Source organism: Arvicanthis niloticus, chromosome 3, assembly GCF_011762505.2.
Source record: "Arvicanthis niloticus isolate mArvNil1 chromosome 3, mArvNil1.pat.X, whole genome shotgun sequence".
Taxonomy (NCBI): Eukaryota; Metazoa; Chordata; class Mammalia; order Rodentia; family Muridae; genus Arvicanthis; species Arvicanthis niloticus.
The window spans coordinates 79,677,792-79,697,425 of NC_047660.1; the positions used below are offsets into that span (position 1 = coordinate 79,677,792).

Below are 19,634 nucleotides of genomic sequence, written 5' to 3' on the forward strand. Positions count from 1 at the left end.
CCTGTGGACAGATGGGCGTGTCCCAACCTGAGCATCTTATTGTGGGAAAGTGAATATGTTTCATTAGGAGGAATGAGTTTGCTGGGATGGAGTCCGGAGAAAGTGTTTTGCTTGTCCTTGGTAAACCTAACTCCATCCTAAAATGTTTCATTTTAGAGTTCATTCAAAGATTAAGAAATCCCAGACAGGGCTGAAGATACAGCTTAGTTTTACAGCCTTGCCTACGATGTGTGAAGGCCTAGGTGGCCTCCCCCAGTACCATAAAACGAGTACATAGCTGAATATATAAATAAAAGAAATGCAGGCGGAGTGCAGTTTCAGATGCCTTCCTAAGTTGCCCTTTCTTACATATTTCAAAGACGTAAAAATTTAGGGGGCTGGTTAGGTGGCTTAATGGTTAGGAACACGCACCGCTCTTGCAGAAGATGAGAGTTCAGTTCCTAGCACCCGTGTTGGCTCACATCTACCTGTCACCCTAACTCTAGAGGATCCTCTTTGGCCTTCACATGTACACACTGCCCCCCTCCGTAATAAAAAAAAATGAATATTTAAAAAATACACAGAGATGGAAGAAATCGTAGACTCACAGCATTTCATGTCTTACTACCGCACACATCCTGTCTAATATTGAGGAAATCATTTTCCAGATTCAAGCTACAGGGGCGTGTGTTGGCTCAGGTCCCTGGGGTCTGACTGACTGTGGCTCTTTTCCTAGCATTGAAGCTACCTCTTGTGGGATTGGCTGATCCCAGAAGCCTGGTCCCTCTTGTTTCACAGCTAGAATTTATTACCTGGAAGTCCCTTGGGGAGAACTAGGCCATCAGTTTGAATTGTTGAGTCATTCTGTGGGCATTTATTGTATATCACTAAGTGTACTAGAAGCAAAAGATAGGTAACATTGGCATTCTCAGGGAATGGAGAGTTGAGTTGGGATGAGGGGGCGTAGCATACTTGGTGAACATGGTTCAGTGGAAAGCCCCCGCTTTTTATAGGTCAATGGAGAACATGATCGTACATATCCCTGTCTTAAGGCTGCTATTGCTATAATGAAACCCCATGACCTAAGAGGAAGGAAAGGGCTTATTCGGCTTACACTTCCACCGCACTGTATCATCAAAAGATCAGAACAGGAGCTATAGAAGGGTAGGAACCGGAGCCTCGAGCTGATGCAGAGGCTGTGCGTGCGTGCGTGCGTGCGTGCGTGCGTGCGTGCGTGTGTGTGTGTGTGTGTGTGTGTGTGTGTGTTAGGGGTGCTGCTTACTAGCTTGCTCAGCCTGCCTTCTTATAGAACTCAGAGTGGCCCCATCCACACTGGGCTGGGCCCTTTTACATCAGTCACTAAGAAAAGATGCCTTATAAGCTTGCCTACAGCCCAGTCTTCTGGATATATTTCCTCAGTTGACTCTCAGATGACTCTAGCTTGCATCCAATTGACATCAAATTAACCAGCACAATGCTGGACCACAGTCTGGCCTGAAGCCAGCCCGCTTTTTGAGGTTAGGGCCTCACCAATTTGCTACACATTTCTTGGCATAGCGCAGCTTTGCTCCTGAGACCTATGGATCTCTCAGGTTTTTTTGTTTTTTTTTTTTTTTTTTACCAAATGACTTTATTGCAAAAACACCTATTCTCACAGTATTTATGGCATTTCCAGTTACTTCCTGTTCTTGATGGCAACTGATCTGCTAGGGGCCCAAGATTTCTATGTGATAAAACCCCAGCGAGTGAAGTTTCCTGCTGCACACAGCGACTATGACCAGATAATATTTCCTTGTGAGAGTTTCTGATGTTCCCTCAGGTGCAAAGAGAATTTTGAGGAGAAAAATCCTTGTTTTTTGTTTTGTTTTGTTTTATCAGTTATTCCTATGAAATGTGCTTGTAGTGAGAACTTCAGTCATGTTGAGGAACTGGAAAGACCAAGTTTGTTCATTCATTCATTCATTCATTTGTTCACTCATTCACCAGTCCACACTCCATTACCTAGCAAGCCTCAGCACTGAAGGAAAATGCCCAAGGAAGGGCATTTCTTTCCTTGCCTGGTTTCTACTCAAAGGTTGTATGCATATGTATTCAAATTCAAAGTACTCTCCAGCTTAACTATCACAGTTATAGTTACTGCTTGATGCCCATGAGAATTGGTCCCAGGATCCTCATGAATTTCAATATTTAAACGTGTTCAAGTCCCTTACATTCAGTGGCAGGCTGTCTGCAAAGAAGACAGAGAACCTTCTACACCTGTTAATCATCTCTTGCTTGCCCGTAGGAGGCAATGCATCAGAAATATTATATAGTTGGTAGTCTACTGTATTATTTAAAGAGTAATGATAAAAGTCAGGGATCAGTCCTGATGGTGCTGACTTATAATCTCAGGATGTAGGAGGCTGAGGCAAAGGATTGAATGTTCAAGGCCTCCCTAGGCTACATTGGGAGTTTAAGGCCAGTTTAGGCAACTTAACCTTAACTTAAAATAAATAAATAAATAAAAAGAGACTGGGGGTTACAAAGAAAGCTCAGAGATAGAGCGCTCACACAGTATATGTGAGACCCAAGGACCAATCATCAGTTTTTCAGGTTAATTAAAAATAGATTATTTTTACTTTATGCGTGTGAACATTTTCCTGCATGTAGGTATGAGCATCACATATGAACTGCCATGTGGGTGCTGGGGTCCTTTGCAAGAACAGACAGTGGTATTAACCACTGAGCCATCACTCTAGCACCCAGGCTCTTAGAGTCTGAAGGAAGAGGTTTTTGAGTTCTAGACCAGCCTATGCTGCATAGGAGAACCTTGTCTCATAAACCAAGCAAATATACAAACTGTTGTGCTCTGTATATTACGTTGACTCTGTAGGACCCACTGTGAGCCGCTGCTGTGCGCTGGCTTTGTTAGGCATTCCTCTCCCGGAAGGAAGGGCCCTATGTGCTGCAGTGAGGCCCGTGGTATAGCCCAGGGCACTCCCCTGTATCAGCTGTCGGACAGATTACATCTGATACCCTTCATTTAGGGACAGCTTTGGTTGGCTGACTTGGCTGAGGAGCAGTCATATGTAGATGGCTCCAGGAAGAGCTTGGCGCCACATTGAGATTGTTCCCAGAGTGGGCCCCAGAGCCCTGTAACTGTTCCTTGTCCTGTTAGCTGTTGTTGGCCACTATCTTTTCCCTGGTTCACTTCTCAGCTGCCATCTCATCCTTAGCCCTGAGCTGTTTTTATTCATTGGGTTTTTTTTTTTTTTTTTTTTTTTTGCTCTTTCTTTGTTTACTACTTAAAGGGCTACATGGAACCTGTTCACTTTCCCTCAAGTCTCCAGGGTTCAGCCAATGACTTTGATGACTTTCACAAGCTGGAAAGTGACAGCTAAGAGTTTACAACTCCCTCCTTCCTGACCTTCCTGACCTTCAGTGAGACACCTCACCTCGCCCTTCCTCTGCATTTCCAAGCGGCTCCTTAGAAAATAGTTTCCTCTTTCCAGTAATAGGAATGTCGGGAGGGAAAAAAACGGAGTCTTTCCCCAAACGTGTTTGGCCAGTGCTGATTTAAGTTCACTTAAGTAGGTGCTTCATGCAGGCCTTGTCAGAGCCTATTAAAAGATCAGGTTGCATGGCAGGGTTTCTAAATAGAGGTTTGTGTTGTATGCAGTCCCCAGCCACCCCCAGTCAGCTGTTGGACAGATCACTTCAGGGCCTACTCAGTTCAAGTATGTGGTCAGGGCATGAGACAAGTGTGTATTTTACAGATGAGGAACCAAGACCTATCAAGGTGAAGGCAAAGGCTGAGCTGTGGTTTTAAGACCCAGACCTAGGCTTCTGAACCTCAATATCAGTTTTCTTGTATTTTTTTCCCCCCACCACACCAAAATCTATCTAACCTTGTTCTGACCAAAGGCAGGATTTAGAACAGTGTTTTAGAAGCTGTCCTGTGGAACCTGGTGGCCCAGTTTTCAGAAGCCCCAGGCAGGGAGATCACTTGAGCCCATGAGTTTGAGAACAACCTGGACAATGCAGAGATCCCCCTATCTTAACAGACAACTGACAATAGTAAAACTCGTCTCTCCAGCTGTTAAGAAATAAACTCCTGTCTTTCCTTCCCCATGTCTTCCAGTGGCTAATTTCTACATAGCCTTATTTGCTGTGGTGGGAGCCTCTAGAGAGGCTGTGTGTATTCATTGGTTCCACACCTTGTAGCAAACCAAGGAAGTATATATCATTCACCTGCATTTTACAGGAAAGGGAAAGGAATTCTTAAGTGCCTGCTCCAAGGCCAATGGTAATTCTAGGTCTTAGATTGAAGTCAGTGTCTTCTGAGGCATGGCAGTCCTGCACACGTATGCCTCTCGTCTTCTTGGACCCTCTCTTTCCTCCCTCTCTGCAGAATGGGCTGCAGCTACTGAGGCTGTACCACCGGTGGAGCCCTGTAATTTTGAGATGCAGAGGTATGTGTTTAATCCCATTAGAAGAGTTTATAGTCATATGCTTAGTTCTAGGTAGTTAAGCTTTCACTGGGTGGCCTGCTACCAGGGCGCTGTCGGGGATGGTGATGGTTCTCACCCAGTTGCTGAAGTTTCTTAAGTCTCTCTGTTGCTGTGATAAACACTGTGACCAATTGCTTCAGATCAGTCCATCACTGAGGGGAGATAGAGAAGGGACTCAAGCAGGAATCATATCAGAAACCATGGAGGAACACTGCTTACTGGCTTGCCACTGGCTCCTGCTCAGCTAGCTTTCTTATCCAGCCCAGATTTAGCTATTTAGGGAATGGTGCCACCCTCAGTGAGCTGGGCCCTTCCACATCAGTGACTGATGAAGACAACCTCACAGGAATGGCCAGAGGCCAGCTTTAGGAAATTCCTCAACTGAGGGTCCCTCTTCCCAGGTGTCTCTTTGCTGTGACAATAAAAAATTAACCTGTATGTATACCCTGCCTGTCCATGAGAGGAGGTAATGGTGAGATACCATCCCTCAAGTGGATGTGTGGGATCCGTATGCTAAGAAGTGGTTAGCTTGTCTCCTGCACACTTGACTGACATGATGAATGATATAGCACATGGCCTTAGGCTGTTATCCATTCATAAACCATTCTTCTGCCAACCCTCAGAGCCAACAAGGAACTGTCTAAGTGCCTAGTCTCTGCTTCATCTTCAGGGATTTCACTGATTAGTAATTCAGATCCCTGCTGTGCACTAAGCACTCTGTCAGGTTTCCTGGGGTCACAGCAGGGATGGACTTGGCCTTGGTGATGCCTGTAGTCTAAGAGGAGATGGGTAAGAGGCAGGGAAACGCAGAGAGCTTACTAGAGGACACTCTCCCCGCCCACGTGTCATCCATGTTTCTGTTACTCTGTCTTAATATGCTTTTTTTTTTTTTTGGTAAAGGACAGTTGTGAACCTCCTTAGTAAGTGCTGGAAAGGGCTTCAGTGGTGGCATGCCCATCCTCACACTGAGAATACATCTCTGTAGGGCAGAGGTAGGGGAAGAGTATCTCTGAGGGGCTTGAGCCTGGCCTACACTCACCTGGCAGAGGTGACACTTAGTAGCCGCTGCCCTAAGGTAGTGGCACTTATCCGCATACCTGCCCACTCAGGGTGGAGGCCATGTGCGTCATATAAATCTGCCTCCTGGGGAATCTGATAGAAAATTCCTGCCAGACAGGAGTGGAATGGTTTCTCTGGAGGTAAATGGGCTTTTCCAACCATATGATCCAAGCATGGGCTCACTGAGCTGTGGCAGGGTAACGTGCAGACAGCTAAACCCTCCCTTGCTGAGGTGCCTGGGCCTGATGAGGGTAAGGCTTGTCTGTGTGTATTGCCAAATGCTGGTTTTCTCTAAGGTGATGGGTACCCTATGTGGAACAATAGTTTTTTCTCTTTTTCATGTGCGGAACAGGTTTGTTTTTAACATTTGAAGTGTGTCTATTGGGATGGATCCTACCCATCTTGAATCAGATGCTTCCAGTGCCACCTCCTCTTGGAAGAGCATCTTTCTGTCAGCCTTGCTTTTCCACCTGTAGGCTGACATAGCACAGTGGAGCAGCCAATACACAGAACTTCTGTTGTGCATGCCTAAAGACCATGCTGATTTTATAGCGTCCCGAGCATTTCAAATCCACAAAGTAGGATAGGGATCTGCACCAGGCACTTTCTTCTTGTATTTCTTCTTGTTTCCTCTTCCAGTCTTCTGGAAAAGGATGAAGGAGATCCTTGGCAAGAGGCATGTTCTCCTAGGGAAGCCGTCGCTGCCGGAAAAGCTGTTTTTGTTTTTAATATGACAGTCATAGTTTTACTATATTTTCCCTGTCTGTTATGTTCTGTGATTGTCATATGGATTAATTTAAAGGGCAGGGAGGGGCTGTTCTTCAGGGGCCTGTAATCTCATGGGCTGCAATGTTCTGTTGTGTTAGAGCCGTGAGTTAAGGGTGAGTTTGAAAATGATTTTGGTGCTAAGGAGGGGACCCAGGGCCTTGCCCTCTTCCATCATATGGTCTGCAGATGGTCAGAGGATCAGGATTGGTAGGAGATGCCTTTATTAGCTGAGCCATCTTATGGGGCCCTTCAGGCTAAGTTTTAATCAGCTACTTTCTTTTTCCCACAAACAAAGGGCTGCCTCATCTCTCCAGGGAGATCTGGGGAACACTTGAGCATTCTAGACAGAGGACAGGCATCCTTGGGATGTTGTAGAAAGTAGAAACAGCATCAGATACATACTGCTGTAACAAGCATGTTGTACCTGTGCACAGTAGGTGTGGTTTTTAACTTCCTGGAGACCTGGCTGCCCTGAGCCTTGTGCTCTTTACCTTTTCCCTGTAACATGTCGATGCTTAGCTTTTGCCTTGGAACTCTTTCTACCCAGCCGCATTTGGAGGAATCCTACACAGAGCTCCATTATGAGTTAGTAGTGTGTGTGTGTGTGTGTGTGTGTGTGTGTGTGTGTGTGTGTGTGTGTTTGGGTCAAGAAAATACTAGTCAGTGACCTTCAGGTGATGCAGGAAGATTGAGAAAACAGAGGTATAAAGTAATATTGGCTGGCAACTCATGCTCTAAGAAGGGTGGATGGATGCTGGGCAGTGGTGGTGCACACCTTTAATTTCAGCACTTGGGAGGCAGAGGCAGGCGGATTTCTGAGTTCGAGGCCAGCTTGGTCTACAGAGTGAGTTCCAGGACATCCAGGGCTATACAGAGAAACCCTGTCTTGTAAAAACCAAAAAAGAAGAAGAAGAAGAAGAAGAGGAGGAGGAGGAAGAGGAGGAGGAGGAGGAAGAAGAGTGGATGAAGAATTGTTCTAGTAGGAGCACTGGCCATAAGGAGCGCCTTTTTTTTTTTTTTTTTTTTTTTTTTAAAGGACATTTGAAAGGAAACCAAATGTTGAGAGAATGGGCTTTGTGCAACCTTCTTAAGAAGAATCATGGTTGCTGCAAGGACAGCATGGGCAAAGGCCCAGAGTAGGAGACGGTTGAGCGTTTGTGCTAGACAACAGGCGGGCCAGGGCTGATATGTGATAGTGGGATTGTCCCGTGTTGTTGGTCAACTCTATTATTGATTGTTGTTATTGGAAAAAATCTAGTCTTTTTCTGTGCTGGAAAGAAAGGACCTGCTGGCTTCCCAAGTTGATTGTGGGGTGGGCAGCCTCAGGTGATGCATTCACTGTGCCAAAACACACATAGAGTGCATGGCATCTGCACTAGGCACGGTGTTCACTCCCGGAGTCCCACAGGAGTCACGTGGCTACGTGGCAGGGAGAATATGGAGAGCAGCAGCACACACTTCTATTTAATTTTGATATTGGCTCTACTATGTTCCTCAGATTCACTCTGAGCTGCTCTGCTCAAGCAGCCTCCCGTCTTGGCCCTTCCAGATCGCTGTTTGCCTGCTGTCTGTGTTTATAGTCATGATTTCTTTTGAGACAGAGTCTGTTTTGGTAATCTGAACTAGCCTGGAACTCAGGCTGGTCTCAAACTCATAGGGATCTTCGTGCCTCAGCTTCCCAAGTGGGATTATAGCTATCACTACCATACTTAGTTAGGAATATTTTACATATGTGTGTGTATGATATGTATATGTACACACATACAACACAAACACATAGGTAGGTAGGTAGGTAGATAGATAGATAGATAGATAGATAGATAGATAGATAGATAGTTTGTTTTTTGGAGACAGGGTCTCACTGTGTAGCTCTGGCTGTCCTGGAACTCACTCTGTAGACCAGGCTAGACTTGAACACACAGAGATCCTCCTGCCTCTGCCTCCTAGGGGATTAAAGGCATGTTCCACTATGCCTGGCCAGGAATGTATTTTGAATGATCATTTTGCTAGCTGATCACTCTCTCATATTCAGGTTTGCCTGCTTGCCTGCCTGTAAGAAGGCTATTACTAACTTGTTTTCTTAATATTGAATAACATCATCAAATTATCCTATTTGTTCTAATGGTTTTTCAGATCTATTTTTAATGTTATTATTTTTGTGGGAAATAATTTTTACAGACATATAATTATATAATATTTATATTAATGAAAATTTGCTTCCTCCTCATTTCCAGTTGGTGAGAGTTGTTTTTCTTCTGTGTAACTGCTGGCAGCTCCTTCCTGGGGGATGTTAGCTCTTCAGTACAGCAGTGATGTGCTTTCCCACTGATCTCTTAAGGAAGCCTCCCTCTGTTCGGAACTAGTTAGGAGTCAGTACTGGGTGCTGGGATTTAACATGATAAGCAGCAGAAGAGAGAGACATCTGGTTTTTGTTATTGGTTTTTCCTTTGGATTCAGTTAATGAGATGAATTATATTGATGGATTTCCTAATCATGCATTCTTCCGTTCCTGGAGAGAATAGAATTTAGCTGTGACCTGTGTGAGTGTGCGTTTCTCTGAGATAGGGAGGCTGAGGACCTAGCAATGCAGTGATTGATTCAGGGTGGAATGCTGGAGATTTTGGTTTCCCTGAGTTATGGAAACAGGAGTTGGAAGTAAAGGATGAGTTGGCACCTGCAGTCTTGATTAAATAAAAGATGTCCCAGTCTCGCCCTCACGCCTAACCTCCCACCCAACCCACTCTTAACTCAATGTGGTGATTCCAAGTTGTTCCCTTTTCAAAATGAGCCGAAAATACACGTTTTAAAAAATGAGTTTTTAAAACAATGACAAAAAAATTGTATTTTAAAGATTTATGTGTATGAATGCATTTTGCGAGTTCCTGGGAGTTACAGGTTATACTGAGTCACCATGTAGGGGGCGGGAAGCTAACCAAAGTTCTTTGTAAGAGCAATGAGTACTTTTAGCTTCTGAGCCTTCTCTCTAGCCACAAGGTTGTTATTTATTTATTTATTTATTTATTTTAGATGAAATTTATATATTTTAGATGAAATATGTTATGTAGCCCAGGATGTCCTGAAATCACAGTTTTCCTGCTTAGCCTCTGAAATGCTGGGATTACAGGTACCACCATGTCCAACTTAAAGAGTATCTTTGATAAGATGTTGACTATCTTATGAGTGGGATGCATAATAGCAAAGCTGACCAGGCATATGACTTCTTGTCACCTGGACTCAGGTGGGCACTAAGCCCCCTGCCACCCTGTGTAGAGACCTGAATCCAGAGACAGGTTAGAAACCTGCTCCTGAGGCTTTGTCCTGGGAAGGAAGAGAGAAGCTGCCATCAGTGGGGAGACACAGCTGTCCAGAGGCATCTTCAGGTGCTTCAGATGCTGAGTATGGTCATGATCTACTGTGGCCCAGGATCCTTCCCCTCCAGCCTTCTTTATAAGTGAGCAAAAGAGAGATATAAAGAGAAAAGGCATTTGCCAGAGGCCATCAGTAGACATAGACCTGAAGCAGGTAGATGACCTCTGACTGCAGGTCACACACTATGGTCTCTGACACCTCCTAAATTGTGGCTCAGCTATCAGACTTGGTTGTTCCCAAACCTCATTTTATTCTCCTGGAATAAAATTCTCCTGCCATTGCTTGGTGTTTCTTAGAAAATCCTGAAATTCTCTTAAGAATTGGCATGTGGAGTAGAAACATATGCACACTAGAATCTGGCAGTCTTGCAGTCTTCTTCCTGTTGTTTTATGACCTTGCATGGGGACATTACCTTGGTGAACCTTGTCTTTACCTGTAAATGGGATACTATTAGTAATGACGTCATAGGGCGGATGAAAGTCTTAAAGGAGATGGTATGACTCCCATTCCCTGCGTACTGTGTGGCAAATGTGAAGAGTAGGCAGCTGCCATTGCTGGGTGATGAGATGTGTTCCTAGAACTGCTATATTAGTGGACTTGGCCCAGAGTGAACATCAAAGAGCGCTTGTGTATTTGCACAGACCAAGACAGACCTGCTGTCACTGGCCAGCGTAATCTATGGAACATATCGTACATATAATTACTCTCTGACTAAACCATCCTAACATGGTGCTGGGTGGTATTTGACAAGCTAGGAAAAGCTATGGAAAAAAAAAAAAAAAAAAACCCGTAATGGCTAACCTTGACACACTTGGGAAGAGGTAACTTCATCTGGGGAATTGCCTTCATCAGACTGGCCTGTGGTCATGTCTATAGGGGCATTTTTCTTGATTCTTAATAGATGCAGGAAGGCCCAGCCCACTGTGGGTTGTACCATCCCTGAACAAGATGGGCCTGGGCTGTGTAAGAAGTGTAGTTGAAGACAAGGTGGGAAGCAAGCCAGTAAGCTTCGTGGTTCCAGCCTTGAACCACTGAGGGAGTTCCTCCCTCAGTAATGAACTATAACCTGTAAACCAAATAAACCCTTTCCTCTCCAAGTCGGCTTGTTTTAGCACTTTATCACAGCAACAGAAAAGCAGACCAGGACACCAGCTTACAGCATTTCTCAGGTGGGGGAGTTGAGACATGATATTAAAGTAAGCTGATAACATCCGGGCCTCCCTCATAGACGGACATTTTAGCATAACTTTAATTTTATACTTCTAAGTTAAAGTTCTTCACAAGCATATATTAGTTGCACAAAATAATGGGTTTCCCCATGACACTGAATTTGTCTTAAAGGTAATGATGGTGTATCATTTAAGAACACAGGCTCTGGAGTCTCACTGCTCTGATTCAGATCTTGGTTGTACCACTAGCCAGGTGTGTTACCTTGGCTGTGTCGCTTGACCTGTCTGGACTGTACTTTCCCTGAGTGTGAAGTGAGGCTAATAAGAGGTCCTGCCTGGTAAGGTTCTCTGAGGATGAAGGGAGCAAATGCCTCTGTATGTAACCTGACACCTTAGCTGGTGTGCAATCGCCAGAAGTATGCCTACCTCTGTCCTTGGCATGTCGGATGAAGATGTACCTCGATGTTTGTAGCTGTCACTGTGTGTGCTCTACTTCAATGGCCAAGGCCTTCCCCAGACGTGTTTCCATCTCATCCATTATAGAAATTGGAAGAGCCAGGCAGGTGAGGTAAAGGTGATTGCCATGTAATCCTGGAGACAGGAATTCAGTCACTGCAACCTAGGAGAGAACAAACTCCATAAAGTTATCCTCAGACCTAAAAACACACGCTGTGTGTGCATGTGCATGCACACACACACACACACACATACACACACACACACCACATAATCATAATCATAACAAGAATACATTTTAAAACATAAAGAGAAGAAGCTAACTGATTGCTCCTCCGGCAGTGGGCAGTGTCCTATGGCAGTGGCAAGAGAGGTAGGCCAAGCCGTGGGGAAACATGCACAGGCCATTATTCAAGACTCAGCCTTTTGTCCAATGGGGACAATGCTTGCTTTCACAGGGGCTTCATTCCTTGGCATTGTTGACCACACCGTGGCGAAGGAGGTTTGATCAGGTCAGAGCACGCCAGGAGGGTGATGGCCTGGTGAGGGATGATGAGGGCAGAGAAGGGCTGTTTCTCTCAGGTCCACGGCAGTTGGGTCAACCAGCTGAGCAACTGAAAGGATGTGAGAAAATAAAAGGGCGGGCTCGGGTTTTCTATTCTGAAAAGTGCTCCATTCAGGCCTCCCTTGGCCCCCTGAGCTGTAGGGAACGGAGCCAGTTAACCCACATTTAATGAGATCTGGGTTAGTGGACTCTCTTTCTTCCCACAGCATGTCCTGGCCGCTGGACCTCTTCCAGGATGCGTACAGTGAGGGCCATTTACACAGCTCTGGCTGGCTGGACTTTCTTAATGAAGTTTGCCAGCCCCCCCATAGACTGTGGGCTCTCCTCCTGGCTTTTCCAAGGATGGTTCTCTGTTGTTCTTTGTGTACCTCTGTGCATGGGGGAATGCCTCAGCACATCCTTACTGTTGGGTACTGTTGGGTCTTTCATTTTGGTCTTCAGTAATGGTTTTACTTTCCTGGGTGACATGATATGTGGCTTTCCTTTAGTTGGTGATTTCCCCCCCCCCCTCTCTCTCTCTCTCTCTCTCTCTCTGTGTGTGTGTGTGTGCTCACTCACTCTCATGCACACTTCCCACATCCCTCTCCTGGGCCTTTTTTCTGGGGCCAGGATGCCAGGCACACAGTGATACAGTGACTTCCTTGTCTGCTTGGCTCTCACCAGCTGATGGGCAAGGTCATTTTCAAACTCAACACCTGCTTATCCGACCCACCAGCTGCACCGTACCGAGACAGCCCGCTCTCCCGGGCCAGGGAAAGGGAGATAAGAGTAGACTGGGGAAGAGCAGCAGCGGTGGAGGGCACTGCCCACCTACCTCAGGCGTGGGTGGGCATTTGATTTGGCAGTGAGTCAACACATATCAGCTGATGTCCAGGGGCCCCTCGAGATAGCGTTAAGAGCCTGGGAGGACTTACATTACGTGATTTTACCTTCTTTTTGTAGGGCTTGTAAGTACCATTACCATCTAGAAGACAGTTTTCAGCCATCCATCTGGCATTATTGTTCGGATAGGATACCCGAGGCTCTGTATAGTGCAGTCCATAAATTAGAGTGGACAGTGTCAGTGAAGGTGTCCATTGGCAGAAGGACAGCATGTGAGCACGTGGATCCCTCTTTTCCTTGTGTGAGTGTAAATGCTGACAAGGTGCGTCTCCAGTGGCATGTCTGTGACCTTCATGGTGGAACATGAAGACTTTTGTTTTAAAGGTTTATTATTTTATGTCTATGGGTATTTTACCTTGCATGTAGGTCTGTGTACCACTTATGTGCCTGGTGCCCACAGAGGTTGAAAGAGGGCTTTGGATCTTCTGGAACTGGAGTTACAGAGAGTTGTGAGCTGCTAGGAATTGAACCTAGGTCCTCTGAAAGAGCAACCATGCTCTTAACTGCTGAGCCATCTCTCTACCCTGGAACCTGCAGACTTACTCAGAGATCTCATCTGAACAGGCGTCAGACAAGTCACTTTGGTTCACTTGCAAACTGGAGATGAGTGAAGCATACATGGTGGTTAAGAGGGTTAAATGAGATAATCTTCAGGGAGCGTTCAGTTCATGATCTGGTGTAGATTTCAGCTGTCGGTGGTTAGCCTCAACATTATTACTGGCACCTTGGGTGAGCTGTCATCCCCAAGATAATGGCCCTAGGTTTGGGGGCAGGACATGGGTCAGATGCCCTGCCTGATAGATGCTGTCATCTGTACTTGACCCCACCAATCCTTCACGAGGAACAGTGATGTCAGTGGCCCATCCGGCTGCTAGTCAGGCTGGCTGCTTCTGTGCATTGCTCCTCTGTTTGCTTTCAGTGCGGGCCAGGGAGAGTGATGAAGTTGGGGCTGCACTGTTAAAGCACTTTCCCAACCCAGCTCTTATGAACCTTCAGGGCACAGAGGCTAATTCAGAAACACGGGCAAGGTGTTGAGAGTGGTCAGTGATAAGCAGTTTGAATTATCCCCTTGTGAAGTGAGGTGACAACGTGTTAGGACACTTTCTGATGCCAAATCCATATTCGACACCCAGTGGTTTGGATCAGGATTTCCCAACCTGGAGACCATGTATACTTTGGGTAGAAGAATCTTTGCTGTGGGCATGCTCTATGCTTTGTTTAGCAGGATTCCCGGCATCTACAATATGCCATCAGCACCTTCCTGCAGCTTGTGGCCAACAGAAGTGTCTCCAAATATGGCCTTATGTATCCTAGGTGGGGTAAGGAAAAAGAGGAAGCCTATCTAGTCATGGAACACATAAAGACATTTTAGTCAATGACACATCATGATCATGATGGCAGTCCCAAAAGATTATATGACCTGGTGTCTGAGTGCCTATCTGAGTTTGCATAAGTAATGTGGTAGCTTTAATGAGAATGGCCCCCATAGGCACATGTATTTGAATGCTTGGTCCCCAGTTGGTGGAACTGTTTGGGAAGGATTAGGAGGTGTGGCCTTGTTGAAGGGGGTGTGTCACTGTGGGGTGGGTTTTGCTTTGAGGTTTCAAAAACCCATACCATTCCCAATTAGCTCCTTCTCTGCCTCATGCTTTTGGCTCAAGATGTAAGCTCCCAGCTACTGCTCCAGCTCCGTGCCTGCAGATGGTACCATGCTCCTGCCACGGTGGTCATGAACTCTAACACTCTGCAGCCTTGAGCCCCAAGTCAAAAGCTTCCTTTTATAAGTTGCCTTGGTTATGGTGGTTTTGTCACAGCAATAGAAACTAACTAAGAAAAGTATATGCCTCCTAGTCACAAAATCCTCATGATGCATTTCTCAAAATGTTTCCCCATCACTGAGCAGGGCATAGCTGTGTTTGCCACAAAGATTCAGATCATGAAACTTGGATGCTTGGTACCATTGTATTTGAAATGGGAAGTCATTCATTCCTAGGTCAGACAACAGTGAGACGTATGTTGTAGAATGTGTACCAATAACCGTTTTGTTCACAGGAGTCCCTGCTGGCATGACTTGGTCTCAATGTCTGAAAATATATTGTTCTCAACAGCTATGCTTAAATTTGTTTATTGGCCCATATGTTTGTTTAACTGGCCCATCTCTCCCACTCCCTGTTAGTCGGGGCATCACATCGGTACCATTTACTCCTCTGACTTTTCTGTTATCACATGGCCCTCATGTGATACGCTGTACGCTGCTTCCACAGCCAGGCAGGGTATGGGGGTCCATTTCACCAACTCCTCAATCCTGCTTTATGATTTCTGTTGGCTTCCTTCCTGGGATACCCCGTGCTCCCTTTTAACACCCTTTTGTCTTTATTTAGTAGTGAGCAAAGAAGCCTGGCATAGTAGCTCATGCATGGGGGAGAAAATTTAGGAGAATCACAATGAGCCTGAGGCCAGCCTAAGCTAGAGAGTAAGTTCTAGGTTAGCCAGGGATAGAGTGAGTCCTTGTCTCAAAAAAACAACCAAGCAAGCAAGCATGCAAAAGAACAACCAAGTCCAGGCAGTGGGGCCCCACACTTTTAATCCCAGCACTCAGGAGGCAGAGGCAGGTGAATCTCTGAGTTTCAGGCCAGCCTGGTCTACAGATTGAGTTCTCAGACATTGAGGACTATATAGAGAAACCCTGTTTCAGAAAACAAACAAAAAAAGAGCGATCAAACTAATGAGCAGGGACCCAAATGACTCCATTGGGGTAAAGCATGTTCTATAAACAGCTCCTGTCTGTTGTACAAGAGCGCTCTCCCTACTCTACTATGCAGATCTTTACACACACCCTGAAGACCTTTGTTCTCGATGACTGTGGTTCTTTGGAGTCAGAGTTCTTGGGATACAGACACTTGATTGTGGAAAGTTACAACCATCAGGTGAGGCATGGGTTGTGAACGTTCAACATTAATCTTTGAGGTCCTTCAGACCATGCACATGGGGTAGCAAGCGTAAGTGGGTATGCAGCCCTGTACAGCAACCTATATATGTAGATGCTAGTGTGCACAGACCAACAACAAGGGACACATGCAGATAAGTCCCACAGTGGTTGGTAGCACTATAGGGAGTTGTGGATGGTGGTATGCACATCCCAACCAGTGGAGACACCCATACATTGAAATGAGGTGGTAGAGAATGTGACGTCAGAAGTCTTCCCGCAGGAAGCATCTGTGTGGGTTCAGCCACTTGCTGCTGGGTAACCTTCCTTGCTCAGGCTCAGGGCCATGCTATGCCTCAGTTTTATCATCTCCAAAAGAAGATACTGGGAATAACAGTGCTTAGAGCAGAGAGAGACTCAGAGTTGTCACTGGTAAGATCAGCTGGATTCAGAAGATTCTCCCCTTCTCTTGACTCTTATGGTTCTTTTAAGAGTCCCATCCTTAAAAGAACTGCTCCAGGTTCTGTCATGCTGGTGTGCTGTGTTTGTCGCTTTCTTGTTCTGCTGCTTTCCATTCTGTTTGCACTCCAGTGACTTGATTGCCCGGCTGTCCCTGTACACAGCCTGTCCAGCAGGCTGACAAAACACAGATGCTTGATCTCAGGATGCCTGCCTCTTGCTGCATTGTGCTGATTCCCAAATGTATGTTCTTGGCGGAAGGGCTGAGGGCCTGGGATGAAGGGTGGGGATCAATTAGTCAGCCCATAGAGGCCAAAGGTCTAGTCCTTGGGGTACAGGCCCATGCTCAGTAAATCTCCGATTTGTGGATTTTGCTTTTAAATACTGTTCTTGTGAAATCCTTTGACTTCGTAGTTCATTCATGAATGATCCGGCTGAAGTGAAAATTGAAAAACATTAACTATCTTTGGGGGAAGCAAATCCAGACTTAGGGACAGGAATCTCCATCTGAAATGTTCCTTCAATCGAGAACAAGGGCAGCAACAGCCTGGACAGCCATTTCCATTCCTAAAACTCATCTCCCATCTTGTTCTGGCCTCCTGCTGGGAATGCCAGCCACTGTGACCAAAGCTGCAGGGTTCCCAAGAGAATCCAGAAGACCCTTTTCTCGGGCTCTTCGGATAGTCACCCTGGCTTTGGAAGGTTGGCTACTCACTGAAAAGTTTCTTTTAAGCATTTTGAGATAAAATGGAAAAAAACTGCCAGCTTACCAAGGATGGGGAGACACTGTGCTTATGCCCTTGAGCTTCACAGGTATGGAAAGTGAGACCCAGAGAGCATGGCCTGTCTTGGGTTCTGGAGCTGGATTTCACTGTGGATGACTGGGTCCCCAGTGCAGGTCTTTCTCTTCCGTTTTTACCCAGGACGCTTCTGTTGGGTTTTAGATAGAGCTTGGAGTGGCATTTCAATGCAATTGTTGGGATCACCCAGCCCCCTTTGTGAGCTTACAGCACCTGTAGATGGAAGAATCCCCGGAGACTATAAGCATGGCCTCCATCCTTGCCTGACTCAGAGAGGACAGCTGGGCATCTGTCTTAGGGTTTCTATTGCTGTGATGAAACACCATGACCAAAAAGCAAGTTGGGGAGGAAAGGGTTTATTCTGTTTACACTTTCACCATCACCAAAGGAAGTCAGAACAGGAACTCAAGCAGAGCAGGAACCTGGAGGCAGAAGCTGATGCAGAGGCCATGGAGGAGTGCTAATTGGCTTGTTATCCATGACTTGCTCATCTTGCTTTCTTATGGAACCCAGGACCAGCAGCCCAGGGATGGCATCACTCACCATGATCTGGGCCCTCCTCACATTGATTACTAATTGAGAAAATGCCCTTACAGCTGGACCTCATGAAGGCATTTTCTAAACTGAGGCTTCTCCCAACTGGTGACTCTAGCTCTCGTTAAGTTGACACACAGAACCAGCCAGCACAGCATCCATCACAGCGAGAAACACAGGGATGCAGTTTTGCGCAAGTTTGTTATGTCTTATCAAAGAACAGTTAGTGTGGCTCGGTATATGTTTTCCAGATAGCAAACCTATATGGCTTCAAATATTCTGGAGCTCTTAACAGAGCTAGGAAAATACCTTTGAGACCAAGACAGTTCAGCTTTGTCCTTGGGCTAGGAAAGGTCAGGCAGCCAGAACCATGTTGTATCATTGCAGGATAGTTGCTGGGGTAATATGATGATGTCTTTGCCTCTTTCTAAATGGTGGTCCAGCCCATCTGCATGACTCAAAGGCCCAGAGATGAGTGCTTGTTAGCAAGGTGGAAGGGATGGGGTTTCATCCTCCAGTTCTCTCTCTTTTTTTCCCAGTCTGCTTGTAAAAAAGAGAGCTTGATTTTTTCCAAGCTGTATTGTGGACCTCAGATCTCAATGTCAGTTTTCTGAGGGAAACTTACGGCCTTCCCTGTACGGCCTTCCGTGAGCGGTTGTCAGGGCCCACAAGGGTGACTCATAAATAGCAAAGTTCCCAGAACTCACTCATCCCTGGCCAGCTAGGAAGAAGCTAAGCCAGGAGGGGTGGGGCAGGCTGGCGGCATTTGAAAATAACACTGTGTGTTACAAAGTGTCCATGTGGGCAACCAGGCACTTTTAAACAGAGGAGGCCCGGAGGAGCACCGTGCTGGCTACGTCCTTTTATCTGGCAGATGGAGGAGTCTTCACTTTGCACACTAGCTCAGACTTAGCATGGCAGGTGGGGTGCTGGCTAACTTTTCCTGCAGGCTCTTGGAAATGTTTCTGAAAGCAGTGTAGATGGTGGTGTGGACGGTGGCAGGAACAACTGGTTTTTCAGGCTGTTAAGAAAGTGTAATTTCCATGGTTGTTGACCACCCATCTCCAACCCCTAAAATTCTAAAAATAATCTAGAAGGCCACATAAATCAGCATATTATTTATATTGACTTAGTGTTGTTGTTGTTGTGTGTGTGATTTTTTTGAGACTCCCTATGTAGTCCTTGTTGGCCTCAGAGTCACGGCAATTCTGATTTTGCCTCTCAAGTGCTAGAATAGCAGGTGTGTGTCGCCACACCTGGCTATGTTAACTTTTATGGATGATAAACATATGTGCAGAAAGTTGTGCCAGTCACTATATCTCATTGGGTTTCATACCAGCTTTTTTTTTTTTTTTAAAGAATTTTATTTATGTCATTTATTTATGGTAACCCCTTGTCTGTGTGAGCATCACATACATGTAGGTGACTGTGGAGGCCAGAAGCAGACATCAGATCCCCTGGATCTGGGGTGCTGGGAATTGAACTGCAGTCTTAGTCAGGAGCAGCAATTGCTCTTGTCTTAGTCAGGGTTTCTATTGCTGGGATAAAGCAACATGTCCAACTGGGGGACACATGGGTTTATTTCATCTTACAGCTTATAGTCCATCACTCACGGAAGCCAGGGCAAGAACTGAAGTGGAGGCCATGGCTTGCTCAACCTGATTTCTTACACACCCCAGATCTGTTCAGGGGTAGCACTACCCACAACGGGCTGGGCCTTCCACATCAACCACCAGTTAAGAAAATACCCTACAGACTTGCCTATAGTTGATCTTATGAAGGCATTTTCTCAATTATCTTCCCAGATAGGCTAGGTTTATGTCAAGTCCACAGACACCAACTAGCACAAGTCTTAAACTGCTGAGTCATCTCTCCAGCAGCCGGCTTCACACTCTTAACACACCTCTGCAATCAGTACTGCACTGAGAAACTATGTTGCCAGCGTTCCAGGGACTTCCCCAAGGCCTCCCTCTGTGCTTGGCAATGGCTATCCCGACATCTAATTTTGTACAAATAAAATCACTGGGATACAGGGTCAAGGGTTTGAGCTTAAAGGATTGTAAATAGGGTGGTGGCAGGCAGCCAGGGAGGTGACTCCTGGGAGTGTCAGTGGGGAGATTCCTGTGGTGTTCGGGGCTCTCTGAGACTTGTTGTTTCATTGGCTTATTTTGAGATGGT

The 19,634-nt window shown here is 45.9% G+C and overlaps 1 protein-coding gene and 1 pseudogene across 6 annotated transcripts in view; one reads left to right on the plus strand and one right to left on the minus strand.

Moving 5' to 3' along the window:
- Arhgef3 (Rho guanine nucleotide exchange factor 3) overlaps positions 1-19,634 on the plus strand; it is a 277,400-nt gene that overhangs the window by 37,490 nt on the left and 220,276 nt on the right. The gene's annotated exons all lie outside the window — the stretch shown is intronic.
- Positions 5,922-6,208, minus strand: LOC117705117 (small ribosomal subunit protein eS27 pseudogene; annotated as a pseudogene).